At 37.3% G+C, this 15,014-nt stretch overlaps 1 long non-coding RNA gene across 7 annotated transcripts in view; it reads left to right on the plus strand.

Annotated features, from left to right (window-relative positions):
* LOC138224133 (uncharacterized) overlaps positions 1-15,014 on the plus strand; it is a 56,779-nt gene that overhangs the window by 13,791 nt on the left and 27,974 nt on the right. For all 7 annotated transcript variants that reach the window (XR_011182479.1, XR_011182473.1, XR_011182474.1 and 4 more), the window contains 2 exons: positions 7,253-7,330; positions 10,094-10,266. This is a non-coding gene — a long non-coding RNA (uncharacterized lncRNA). The remainder of the gene's footprint in view (positions 1-7,252; positions 7,331-10,093; positions 10,267-15,014) is intronic.

The following is a 15,014-nucleotide window of genomic DNA, read 5'->3' on the forward strand; positions in this document are numbered from 1 at the left end:
GCAAGCTTCCAATGTCAACTAGACTCGACTGGAAGACAATGAACGTATTTTAGCCCTAAATGAATTAAAAGCAAACATGGTTTACATAAAATACATTTTTCCAAGAAAGTTAATAATAATACGATCTATAGTTGAAATCTGAGCCTAAATATAAAGGAAAAGCATTTTCAGAGAGCAATCACGCTGTGTTTATGTAGAAAAAGCGATTAGGTTTATGAGCAATCTAATTACCTATTCGCTTAAAACGCTATATAAAATAAAGTTTATTTAGAGATGAATGATCAGTGTCGCAGTTTAAATAATTTTCTTAGGAGGGCTTGGACAGATTCCAAGTGCATTTTTGCAATTTATGTTGCAATTTAGAGCTTTCTGGCAAGAGGAGACACCCAAATTATAATGTAACATGCCACTGTTTGTGCATGAACAAAGTTATACTGCAATTTTCCTTAGATACGCGATTAAAAAAAAAATTTTTTTGAATCCCCGGCGGAACACACTCCATAAGAATCAGCGCTTTTATACAGTATATTGCTTTTAAACACATATATTTAAATCAAAACGCGATTCAAATCAATATAAATGTTTATTTTTGTTATAGAGAAATATGATCAGTTTTCCCTGGTTCAGATAAAAAGATCTAAAGCATACTAGTTTGTCACTCTTCTCATTCCCTTTGCTAAATAACTTTTCATACTAATCTGATCAATCTAACTGCCTGTTTTCTGTGCTTTCTCTATCCTGCTAGATTTGCAATTATTCTGAAAATTTTCTTCTTGAAATAACTCATTTCTAAATACCTTTTTTCACTGTTAACATCTTGCAGCAACTCTGCGACAAAATATACACTTAGCACAGTTCATCCTGCTACCAACATTGAATAAAAAAAATCTTAAGATTTCTATATTTATGTCTTTATTTAGTGGTTTCATTAGTGACAAAGGCTAAACTTTCTTGGAAAAATGTATTTTATGTGTTGCGGAAAAAACTGACTTGCTTTAACAAAGTATGTTTACAAATCCTTTCACCTGGCAATCTACCTGAATGCCCAACTATCTGAGAAGCCCTCCATGAAACCATGGTTGCTATTAATTAATTTAGGGCTCATTGACAGAATTGCTGTTTTTTATGCATGCTAATTTTCTGATTCCTCACTCTGTTTCATGTTTATAGATAAGACTTTATTGATTGCGAAGGGAAATTGATGTACATGTTCATGTACATGTTTGCATGTTCTTTTGTAACATACACCTTTTTGTGATTTTTTTGTATATCTAAGCAAGTGTTCCTGCATCCCTCTTCTACACTATAGGCATGGTTTTTTTTCTGTTTGCTCCATTTCTAAAACTTTTTGCTCATGTGCATTTTTGTATTTTTTTACACCTCTAGCACTTTAACGTCCTGAATTTTCATTTGCCTTAATTTGTAGAATGAATTTGAGTTTTAGCCTTAAAAATCTTAGAAAGTTTGCACTATCTTTTGTTTCTTGTCCTACAACTGTTAATATTGATCACCGAATTATTGTACTTGACATTACTTCATTCAGCCTTTCCTGAACGTCTATGACAGGCAGAGAGACGGCTGTTTCTGGTGCGATCTTTTGCAGCTGACATTTCACTGTTTTAAACGAACAAGAAATTAGATTGCTCATAAATCACTTATCCTATATAAATACAGCGTAATTGCCCTCCGAAAATCCTTTTAGAGACCTTGATCGAAACTGATTTTAGATGTCAGAAAGGATTTCTTTTCTCTGTATTTCCTACATTGCTTTGTCGAGATTTTAACTTTATATTTAGGCTCAGATTTCAACTATAAATCGTACACTAATTAGTAGCAGTAAATACTGATGTTTTGCTCCCTCTTACCACAAAAATATATATGTTTTGTAGCTGGGATGAACTTTATTTCGTACGCGTAGCTACTACCATTTGGACACGAAGCGGTTAAAGATGGCGGCAAATCAGACACCCAGAGGGGGGGGGGGCGTCTTCTCGCCTCCATAACTAAAATGCCAAATAGGAGTGGCTTAAGCGACATACACAGTCGTGTAACTGACAGTTTGAGGTTGCCTATCGTGTAAATTTCGCTTTGTTGCTGATAGGTTAAGCTTTCGAAACTCTGCCCCAAAGTCATGTGACTGATTTTTCGCCCTGTTTCGTTGGTTAAACGCAATGATCACAAGCACCACCATGGTAACTGGGATGTGTAGTTTTTTATTCCGTTTGAATTATAACTGTACGTACTGTCTTCATATTTGGCCAGGGCTTTAAAGAGAAGGTGCGCCAAAAAATTTCGGTGCCGTCGTCTCCGCTTTAAAGGTACCCCCGTGCTGGAAGAATTTGACCTCGGAACGTTTGCCCAGCGTACTCCTAGGTACTGTAACTGTCGTGTGGATAGTTTCACAAGAATCAGACAAAGGTTTAAGCATCGCTTGTTCTAGATAAAACTGCAAAAAAAACAAAACAACAACCCATAATGTACTTCTTTGCAGCTCTGTTTGCCCAAATCATATATTCACAACGTGAAATCTAGAAAATAATATTACGTAACCAAAATCCGCAATATGGAAACAGAACCTGTGTAATTGTTGATAGATGATGTACTCGTAACATTTTTACAAGACGAACTACAACATTTAAAAAATGACTTGTATGTACTTGATGTCTCTAATCAATCCACGGTGACAAAGCAGAGTCCCAGCACAAAACGAAACTAAAACGCATACCGTTTCGCGCTTCTTATTAGTTGCTCAAAAGTAATTTGACCGTATGAAATGCATAATATAAACCTCTAAACATATACGTGAGCAGTATTTATGCACTGTAGTATCGGTGTTAAGACATACCTCTCAAATACTATAAATCAAGTTAAAAATATCTCAAGACCGATTCTGGTCATAATGAAACCATGTTTCGTGTTTTCTTTAAAGTACCGAGACCAGCTATATACTGTATGTTTATGTTCCAAAATTAATATTGTTTATGGCCTTCACACGCGTTGCAGTATGCTCCTATTCTTTTTATGCTCAGCTACTAAGATTTCCCTTCAGTGGTAAAATTAGATATGAATATTCAATACTTAAACGGGCACAGTTAAGACATTAAATATACATATACATACTGTATACAGTACAGTTTTCATACGGTAATATGTTTATGTTCCTAAATCAATCTCTTTTATGAGCATGAAAGGCATGGTGAATCACTGTACTTTGCATGATTGGAAACAAATGCGTGATTGCGAAATGCTATGGTGTTACTTTTACAAAGACGGTCAATGAAAAAAAGAATGTTGACCAGGGCAATACTTTGAGTTTACACTTACAGCTTGTCCAAGGTCATTCATTATTAATACTATTAGTAATATCTTCGTTAAAGACTGATGGCCACAGCTCAAACATGAGAGGTTGAGCTTTATTAGTTCCACCTTGCGGAAATTCCGGATACTATTATTTTGCTTGTCGTATTGTAGGAGAATTTACGGTAACTAGCGGTATTTGCCGGTAACTCGCGGTATTTACCGGTAGCTTGCGGTAGACTGCATATAGCATACCGGAAAATAATGCGGTATCGCCCGCGCATTTTGAATGGCTGCATCTGTAAGTCTAGCCTGAGTTTTGGAAATATTGTTAGGTAGAGAATGTTTAATCCTATCCTCTACATTTTTATATATACAAATCCAAAGTATTTGTACAAATCAAAGTATTTGACTTCAGACTTAATTGGTATAATTAGAATTTCTATAAGATCATGAATCGTCGTTAGTTCACGTTTGTTAATGTTTAAAGATAATCCTGAAGCATTTGAAAATGTCTTAATAGTTTCAATTGCCAATGATCTCTGATCTTGATCTTTTAGAAATAATGTTGTATCATCTGCCATTTGGCTGATAATAATATGAGTGCCCAATGCATTTAACGGCTTAATGTAACTGTTTTTTATTAGGATTGCTAATGTTTCTGCAGCCAATATAAATAATAATGGAGAAATGGGGCAACCTTGCCTAACTCCTCGATCGATTAGGAAGCATGGTGACTTTCGATTAGTAAGAGATACCAAACTGTTAATGTTATTATATAGTAGTTTAATTATTGTAATACATTTAGAGTCAAAACCAAAATTTTGTAAGGTTTGAGCAATGAACGAATTCCAGTCTGTCAAAAGCCTTGTAGAAGTCTAAAATAATATTGAACCATCATCAAATATTAAATTTAGAAAATCTAACAAATGCAGTACTAAATGTATATTATTTTGTCTATTCCTTCCTTTTATAAATCCTGATTGTGCCTCACTTACTTGCGATAAGCCATTTTTAATCTGTTTGCATAAACGTGAGAAAATCTTGTAATCTATATTTAATAATGAAGCCTCCAGTTCTCAACATTTTTGAGATTTTTACCTGTTTGAGGGATTAATGTAATGACTCCTTATTTCATATTAGTAGACAAAGTATTATCGCACATGCACCCCAAAACGGTTAGATATAAAAAGTCTCTTAAGTCTTTCCAATTCATAAAATTAGAAAGAATTAATAAAATTCTATAGTTATTCCATCTGTGTCTGGAGCTTTGCCACTTGCTAGCTTCTTAAATGCCAGATCAACTTCTTCAATTGTTAATTCTGAATCACACCTAGCTCTGAATTCTGAGGTTATTTTTGGTACCTTTGTCTCAATTGTGTTAAAAAAGAGCTAAGAAGATTTTCTTTTAGAATTCTGATTTGTATAGTTCTGAAAAGAATTTATATACTTCCATAGAAATATGTCTGTGGTCAGATACAGTTTCTCCATCTATTATTAATTCTTTGAGACTGTTTTTGCTCTGTATGTCAAGTTCCAATTTAAAGAAATTGTGTTTTTCTCCTCCTCTTTAATCCAGTCGTATTTGGATGGATCTCTGCCAAGGCATTCATCAGGACATATATTAAATATATATTCATATATTAAAGTTTTTCAGATGGTAATTTTATTTTTAGTTGGTTAATTATTTCTCAGATTTCATCCATCAAATTTTTGTTCTGTTTTAGATTATTATAACCATATAAATTGGCCATAATAAGAAAGCAATCATCTAAAGCTAAAGTAATTACAGCCCATGACCATTTTTATCTGTCCTACAGTATACAAATTTACATAAATTTTAAAATCACTCCAAAATGCTCCAAAATGAAACAACCTCTGTTGTAGAGTGAGACTTGTACGAATATGATATTTGCAGAACAGAAACATGGCTTTACGTTTAATAGCATTTGTAAACCCCTAACGTTTAAGGACAACGTTTGAACAATAACGAACACAGAAATCTTTGACTTAGTATTGCGAAGTATTAGAATAAAGCGGAATTAAGTGTATTTTTTTAACATCCTCAGTTATATACATTTCGATAATAAACAAAGTGATGACATTATGGTTTAACCGAAACAGGGCGACCATTTATATAAACCACAGGGCTGAGGAAATAGGCCATCTCACCTTTCATCCTCAACTGGTCCAGCTGTGGCCAGAGTTTAGCGTTTGTTTCGTGATTAATTGCAGTTGAGTATTGAATTCATAGTTACGTATCCCTATTTGGCATATTTTAGCATAAATGCAGTTCTTAAAAAAAACTAGCTTTGAATTGTCAGGGACATTCAGTTATATATAAACACGAGAAAAGGTGATAATTCTATACTAATGTGGCTTAAATTTAATTAATTAATCATCAGATTAATTGAAATTGATTCAGAGCCCCTGCAGTTTGTGCTAATTAGAACCTCAACAATGCTGAGCCCAAGGTCTCCAACTTTGTTCGTCATATTTTCGCCTTGCAATTGAGCTCAAAGCTAGAGATGATGTCCAGATAGTACCGTATTAACTAGTCCGCAGCTTAGTACACAGCTGGAGCTAAATATAAATGTTTGTTGCAGTTGACCCTCTGTGATCTGAATTATAAAAGAGAGTAGGAAAGACATCTTGTGCAGTATTTTTTTTTTGTTGTTCTGTGTTCATACAATAAGTAAGAAATAACTACTGAGTGGAAATATGTTTTTGTAGATGGTGTTTTACTCTTTTGTGGTGGAGATTTTACATGGATTGGCACTGTTTGGAAATGGTCTGCAAATAAATCTTTTTCTTTACAGTTCTTTGCTATAGTGGCTGTGCCATCATTTTTCCCGCAGCTATGCTTTCTCACACGCCTCTAGCCACGGGTGTGTAACGATATGAACGTGAGATGGGCCCCATGCCCTCAACTCATTTGCAACTGTTCTCATGTTCAAGGTTTATTTGAGTAGAGGTGAAAGAGGAAAAACATGCTAGCTGAGGGTATTTACATATTAATATGTGCTTAAGGATCAGAATGGCACCATACTGTGTCAAACACATCCTACATTTACTTACCCCCTTCAGTGTATCTTGTAATTGGTTACATTTTTCAGACTTATGTGACACAACTATTATTTTCAATGCCACCCATCCTATTCTGCACAGATAACCTGCTAGTTCAAGTTCTGTTTAATTCTGGCAAATCTAGTATCACAATTTTGGTATTATTGTGAATCTTGGGGTCTCAAACCCAGCAACAGAATCCCTGAGTATTGCAAGTTCGTTTTGTCAGTAAAGTAGAGATATTCATTTTTGGAGAAAGGGAACAATTTTGAGGGTGGCACAGTGGTGCAGTAGCTAGCCTTGCTGCCTAGAAGTGCTGGTGCTCTGGGTTCAATTCCAGATCTGGGGTGTGATCTGCATGGAGTTTGCATGTTCTCCTGTTTGGTGCTCCAGTTTCCTCCCACAGTCAACAGACATGCTGGGAGCTAAACTGGGCCTGGTGTGAGTGTGTGTTTCTTTGTCTGTGTGTGCCCTGTGATGGACTGGTATCCTGTTGAGGGTTGTGCCCCTTGCTTGCCTGGATTGGCTATGGCTGTTCTGCAACCCTTGATAAAGTTAAAACTTGATAAAAAAGTTAAAGAATTACAAAGCGCTAAAAAATCTTTGAATGTACTTACTATACATTTATTCCAGCATTTTTACATTTATAACATATACATTACCCAGAACCTTCTTAAGAAACAGCCTTTACTTAACGGGTTCCATTCTTTACCCCTCTGCTCCTACTATACTTATTACCACCTTCCATGGTCTCCTCTGTGTATTGTAATTGTGTAAAAAAATATTTTTATTTATTGATGTTATCATTCTGTAAAGTGCTTTGAGAAGTCACCTTTAAAGGCACTTTATAAAATAAAGTTTTTTATTACATGTTCTCTTTTCTCCACAGGACTGTTCAGTGCTACTGAATGGGGAGAATAAACATACTGAAACACATAACCCTAATCATGTGGGTTGTTTGTATAAGGTAATGCCATTCACTTGTTCACTAGAGGTTTTTAGAATTTGAAAGCTCAACGTACTATGTAAATAGCTGCTGTTCTGTAGGGCTTGCTAGCATGGGTGTGGCAGCTGGACTTTGCTCCACCCACAGCCACCTGTCACTCAGCGCTGGCTGTCATGGACACCCATTGACAGGAGGCCCAGATCACCTGGAGGCAGTTATCTTCTCTCTTATCCACATGATATAGAGATGTTTAAGGGCAACGCAGACTCTGGTCAGAGCTCTGATATAGAATTTGAACTCTGAGTCTCTTGTTTATTCCTTGACTTTGTCTCTTTGTGCTTTGCTTTGGATTCCTGACCTTTGTCTTGCGACCACAATTCCTGAATCTCCCTTTTGCTTTGATACTGTACGTTACCTGTGTACAACAAGGACTGCCTGATTCCTGATCCTTTCTCCAGCACTACAACTGGACTCCATGCCTGCCCATCCATCTCACTTGGTTTGCACCCCAGGTGTTTTCGCTTTTCTCCACCTTGGTTGCATGGTTACAACTCCACGACCTATGCATGGGTGACCTGGCTGTGCAGCTCTGCCTCTTACACTGCCAACCTGCCTGCGGCTTCGAACCTCTGTCTGTTTGCAGCACCACACGAAACCTGCATATCCCTCAGGTTCCTGTGCAACTCATGATTCTCTGCTAGCCCATCTGAGCAGCAGGATCATTAGAACAACAGATTAATATGTTGTTATTGTCTGTTTTTTGGGATTGTTTTGGGGAAGGAAAACTTCTAGCAATATAAATTTTATACTTTTGGGTAGACTAGAACTAGATCTATATTCTCCAAAGAACTTGTCTTTTGTTAAAAGAAATTGGAAAGGATCATATCCAGTGATGCCCAAACTAATAGACCATTGATGCCTTTCCCTCTTTCCCAGGTACATAATAGGGATTCAATGTTTCTGGTGCTGTTTTCTGCTGCTACTGATCCTCATCATCTCCTATCCAACTCAGTTAAAAGAAATTCGAAGTCTAAACACTATAGAAGATTTAAATGATGTGAAATTTGGCCTCAGCCCCCCAAGACATGGACTTAAACTCCTGCACTGGTTTGCGCATAATATTCAATTTATTAATAATGGCAACATGTTTGTACAGTTCAATCCCAGGAGAGGAGATTATGGATTTCGTTACTTTGTAAACTATCCCAGGAGAGGACCTCTTCTCCCTGAGCTGCCCGATCGGAACAGATATAAGTACTACACAGTGGGAAACCTGAACTCCGAGGAACATCACAATGCTAATGCCTTGCCTGAATACATCACAAGAGACTATTACAACTTCCCAAATTCAGATCAGCGTAATATTGACAGACTCATCATCAGACTTAATTCCTATAATATCATTGATCACATCTACATCAGTGAGCACTACATTCCAGAACATACTTACCACATCAACCCACAACTCATCAGAGCTATACAATCACTGGAATTGTCTGCTTTTTTGTGTTGCATTGGATATGGCCAGAAAAACACATGTTTAGTGAAAGACCTTTTCCAATCCTTTTTCTTCCAAGTCTCTAATGACTAATGTCACACTTCTCTTAGTAATGATGGCTCAGTGCCAAAAAGAGGTCCAAAACTCCAAGTTAAAACCACAGGGAGGGGATTTGCCAAGATCACCTGGGACAACCTTTCCACTGAAGATTTGAACAGCTGGGCATGGGTTGGGCTGTACCGAAATGAAAGACAGCCGGATGGTAACTATCTGTCTGGTGGATGGGACTGGATCAGCGGAAGACGATTAGGCTCTTATGAAACCTCAGTTCCTCTGAACCATGGTCTGCAAGTGAGGCTGTTCAGAAATCCCTGGGGGACTTCCCTATGCAGAGGACTGGAGTTTGACGATTCCTTTCAAAAATGTCCTGTTAAGATACCAGGCTACAAGGCCAGTCTCCAGCTCTACACTAAACATGGCTACGCTTGTGTGCGACTTTACATTGATCAGTCCTTCACTGACTGGAAAAACAAGTTTTATTATTCATGGGTGGGGTTATATTCCTCGGAATACGATGGGACAAGGCAATGGAAAACATGGGACTGGGCTACAAACTTCAAGAAAAAGGAACATTTGTCTGAGTCTGAAGATCTTCCTGAATATGATGTGTACACTTGTGATCTTGGTTGCCTGCTTCATACATTCCTAACTCTTAACCACAGCATTGCCCCTGGTGTGCAAGCCCGTTTCTTCATTGACTGGAACTATGATAAAATGATTGCATGTACTGAGCCCTGGGAGTCTTGACATCAATAGGGACAAACCAAAGCTTGAAGAGTCAACACTCCACATAAAAAAGAAACATTTTTTCTGTATCAGATTTTTTCCATTAGGAATGTATTATATAAATTAAAATAATAAGCAAATGCTGAGACTCTAAGAGAAATTTATGCAGAAATTTCTACATAAACTGTTAACTGTCTCTGATGCTATTCCTGTGCACAGTGATACAGTTCTACTCTCCAAACTGTTGTGACATTTTTTGGCTGTCCAAATGGAAGTTATTACCTCAAAAGATGATTTTGAATCTGGGCTATCCATTAAAATTCTACACCAGTCTTGAGTTCTAAAATTTAAACCCAGTATAAATTTAATAATTACAATAAGATAACTGAATATGTTATAATAGTTTGTTTTGCTCCATGCATGGATATCACAGTTCTCTGCAGCAATTATATACATATATAACTCTTAGTTGAGCTCTTTTAAATGTATTCTCTATGCAGAATCCATCATAAGAGGAGAATTGTACGTCAAGCCTCAAGTCTTGGACTTCACAACACAGAAAAGTGCAGTACTGGAGTGACCACAGGGGAACAACATTAGTCTTCTCAGAAAAAGGGAAGGTGCCAACCCACAGCTGACTACCTTCTGTGTCTTACTATTCTTCATTTTATTGGTCAGTGGTTATTGACAATATGACTCATTAATTTACAGACTGTGTGTTAACGACCCGAAAGACCACCCAAGAGACCAAGGTGCTCACAGATGACTGATTTTGCATCCCCCACTCGACTCTATTAGTTATGAAAAGGAGGTTTTGTTTGACGTTTTACTCCAATGCTCTGTTGCAAACGTCATGCAGGATTTGAGATGGGTTTGCTCCTCTGCCACACTGACCAAGTGGGATATTGTTTAGTCATGGACAGTTTCCCCCATCTCAGCTATTGGAAACAGTTTCCTCTTTGCTCATTGTCTCAGTTTGGAGGGACAGAGTGATCCAGGCAGTGTTTAGGGGGCACAATATACCTTCCACTTCTTATTTATCGACTTCTCAGTGCTTAAAGGGAATTCACTGTCTTCAAAATGATTTTCAAAATGTTATTTTCTACAACTTTATTCTTGAATTATTTTGATAGTTCATTGGTCTTCATGGTTGAATCTTTGATTCCAATCCTTTGTTTTTCCAGGAATGTCAAGTTTATATTATAATTTTGTATACATCATTAAAGAAACACAACTATGTTGTTATCGATGTTACAATGGCAGGGACATTTCAGTTTCTTGGGCTTCAAAGTGTTGTAACAGAAAGAATAAGGTTCTGGATCCCAAGATGAAGTTAAACAGATGAGTTTATTGCAAGGAACAATAAATTATTGCAAGGAACAATAAAGCCGAAGTCTTGTTTCCCAAAATATTGTTCAAAGTGCTGGTACAAACTTTAGGTTTATATATCCTTTCCTTTCCGCTTCTGACGTCACTCGTTATTATGGTAAAGGGGGGAGGTCACGTGTTTGGCCAGTTTACAGCTTTTTGGCCAAATGGTCAGGGATAAAGTCCCCAGGGGTTCCCTAGCTCTCCTAGCTCGCATCTGGAATTCTTATCAGTTCTCCCTTTCCTTCCCTAAACTCCTGTTGCTTAGAAGTCTAATCGTCAAGCAGAAAGGACTTAACCCCCATCTTTACTTTTACTTCATTCCCCCTTATAAAATATGGCATACGTCAGTACTGCCTATTTTTTACACATCAATGTCAGGGCAGATTTTTCCTTTCGAGGTGAACAGGCATGCATTGCCATGACATTGTGCGTTCCACGGTTACAACAAGATGTGATTGATGTTTTTTGTACAAGTTATAGTTACAATTTATACATATAAAACAATCCTAATCCTACAAATAAATAAAGTCCTACCCCAGGACCCAAACGCAGATCTCAGCCATGTGGAAATCTATCGTCAGGATCTTGGAATAGCAATATTGACCCAACTCTGATTATCATTTTTTGGCTGATACATATGCCAACACCTGGAATGTGTTGATACCATATCCCCAGTAATGCTCCTCAGGCCTAACAAGCACACTGTTGGTCCACCTTAGGAAGCATCAGACACAGAAACAGTAACAACATCCTTCTTTCTGTTCACTCAGTCTCTGGTGCCGTGGCTCGGTAAAAGTGCGATGCGTGGACCAGCGATCTCATCCAGTCACTCAGATGGCACAGTCAGTAGTTAGTGGCACTTGATATGGTCCCTCCCAGCAGGATTGCAACGTCTGGCAGGGTATCTCTTCTTCACCTACACCCACTTGCCAGGTATCTGGTCGTGTCTCCCCTCTACTGGAGGTCCCCAAGCGTCCTGCACCTGTTCACGAGCCCTGTGCACCGCTTCAGTTAACAAACCTACAATACTGTAATAGAGATTTAGTAAATTCAACAGTCTATTAGCCAAACTTGGCCTTCAGGGTGTTTCTTTGGCTGCCCATGATGATCTCAAATGGGCTCAGTCTCACAGTTCCGTTTGCTCCAACCCGCAAACTGCACAGGACCGCAGGTAGAGCATCTACCCACGGTGTTCCTTTGGTTGATATTTCCTTCGTTGGTCTTTCAGATTGTGGGTGATGGGGGCAATGTAACTTCCACCTCACCCCTAGTGAGGCGATTACAGCCTGTCACACCTTCCCAGTGTAGTATGCCCCTAGATCACATGCTCATAAAAGAGATTGATTTAGGAACATAAACATATTACCGTATGAAAACTGTACTGTATACAGTATGTATATGTATATTTAATGTCTTAACTGTGCCCGTTTAAGTATTGAATATTCATATCTAATTTTACCACTGAAGGGAAATCTTAGTAGCTGAGCATAAAAAGAATAGGAGCATACTGCAACGCGTGTGAAGGCCATAAACAATATTAATTTTGGAACATAAACATACAGTATATGGCTGGTCTCGGTACTTTAAAGAAAACATACACGAAACATGGTTTCATTATGACCAGAATCGGTCTTGAGATATTTTTAACTTGATTTACAGTATTTGAGAGGTATGTCTTAACACCGATACTACAGTGCGTAAATACTGCTCACGTATATGTTTCTAGGTTTATATTATGCATTTCATACGGTCAAATTACTTTTGAGCAACTAATAAGAAGCGCGAAACGGTATGCGTTTTAGTTTCGTTTTGTGCTGGGACTCTGCTTTGTCGCCGTGGATTGATTAGAGACATCAAGTACATACAAGTCATTTTTTAAATGTTGTAGTTCGTCTTGTAAAAATGTTACGAGTACATCATCTATCAACAATTACCAGGTTCTGTTTCCATATTGCGGATTTTGGTTACGTAATATAATTTTCTAGATTTCACGTTGTGAATATATGATTTGGGCAAACAGAGCCGCAAAGAAGTACATTATGGGTTGTTGTTTTGTTTTTTTTGCAGTTTTATCTAGAACAAGCGATGCTTAAACCTTTGTCTGATTCTTGTGAAACTATCCACACGACAGTTACAGTACCTAGGAGTTGACTTCAGTGATGTCACTGATGGGATGTTTCTAAAAATCCATCCTCTGTAAAATGTCTTCTCTAGTTGTCCTGCATATATATTCGCTAATGAAGCTGTGTGTTCTGAGCCTGGATCTCTACATTTCTGTATGAACCAGCTTAGAGGGCTAAAGACAGCTTGTGTTTAAATTGAGTGTAAGGTAATTTATGCTTCTAAAGTCATGGTCAGCATTTATTATTGTACTGTGCTGTAAACTTGTTCTGTGCCTAGTCACATTATTTTATAGCGTTTTTATAGCGTTGTCAAATCTGGTGGCGCTGTGTGTTAGTTTCCTGACTCCCATGTCACACGGTCTGTGATTGAATCCCATGGAACTATGACTTTATTTTTTAACAAACATTTCTTTGAAAAAATGAAACGTTTCCCTTGGTCAGAGATTAAATAAAACCTCACTCGCACCAAACAAATTTATATTTCTAAATATCACAACATGATCGAATTTAAGTCTTTTTAATAACAATGAATAGTCACCTATGCGTTACAAAATAAACATTTATATTGATTTGAATCGCGTTTTGATTTAAATCGTAAACGCGCGTTTAAATATATGTGTTTAAAAGCGATATACTGTATAAAAGCGCTGATTCTTATGGAGTGTGTTCCGCCGGGGATTCAAAAAAAATTTTTTTTTAATCGCGTATCTAAGGAAAACTGCAGTATAACTTTGTTCATGCACAAACAGTGGCATGTTACATTATAATTTGGGTGTCTCCTCTTGCCAGAAAGCTCTAAATTGCAACGTAAATTGCAAAAATGCACTTGGAATCTGTCCAAGCCCTCCTACGAAAATTATTTAAACTGCGACACTGATCATTCATCTCTAAATAAACTTTATTTTATATAGCGTTTTAAGCGAATAAGAAATTAGATTGCTCATAAACCTAATCGCTTTTTCTCCATAAACACAGCGTGATTGCTCTCTTAAAATGCTTTTCCTTTATATATAGGCTCAGATTTCAACTACAGATCGTATTATTATAAACTTTCTTGGAAAAATGTATTTTATGTAAACCATGTTTGCTATTAATTCATTTAGGGCTAAAATACATTCATTGTCTTCCAGTCGAGTCGACATTGGAAGCTTGCCACTCCCGGACTGTTAAACCAACGCATTAGCATGTTAAAGCGATTCTATTGAGGAGCTCAGCTACTACTTAACACTGTACTTCCTACTTTGAAAATACCTGTGAAACCGGTTTAATTCGTCACAGCCAGCACTCCGGCAGAGAGGGGGTTGTATTCGTAAAGTAGAAGCAGGCGAGATTTCCAGCGAAAGACACCTCCCCCCCCCCTCAAAAACCCAGTAAGCAGTAATGCTTTAAGTTGAAAATCGAGGTGGATTTTGAGGATGATAAAGAGGATAAACTGGGATGGGAGGAGGGTTTGGTTTTGCATAAGGGGCGGGATTATGATAATGTGAGGAATTTGCGAGAGTATAATGGTTTGATATATTTGATTTTGTATTGTGGTCGTTATCTATGTTTTTGGTTGGTATTATGTTTATATGTTTGTGTTTGTTGGTTGGTTGTTATTATGGTTATTAATAATACGATCTATAGCTGAAATCTGAGCCTAAATAAAAAGAAAAAGCAAGTGATTAGGTTTATGAGAAATCTAATTACTTATTCGTTTAAAACGCTATATAAAATAAAGTTTATTATTAATTTGCTAGACAGAGCGGTGAACATTATTATGCATAAGACAAAGATAACGAAATCTGTGTACGTTGTAAGGTTTTTACTTCTTAAACTTTTAAAATACACGTTTCGAATAGAAAGAAATCCTCTTCCTGGTACAGTACTGTATGTATAGCAAACCAGCACGTCTTTTTTCTCCAATCAGAGGGGTGTCAGATGGTGT

Source organism: Lepisosteus oculatus, chromosome 18 (assembly GCF_040954835.1).
Source record: "Lepisosteus oculatus isolate fLepOcu1 chromosome 18, fLepOcu1.hap2, whole genome shotgun sequence".
Taxonomy (NCBI): Eukaryota; Metazoa; Chordata; class Actinopteri; order Semionotiformes; family Lepisosteidae; genus Lepisosteus; species Lepisosteus oculatus.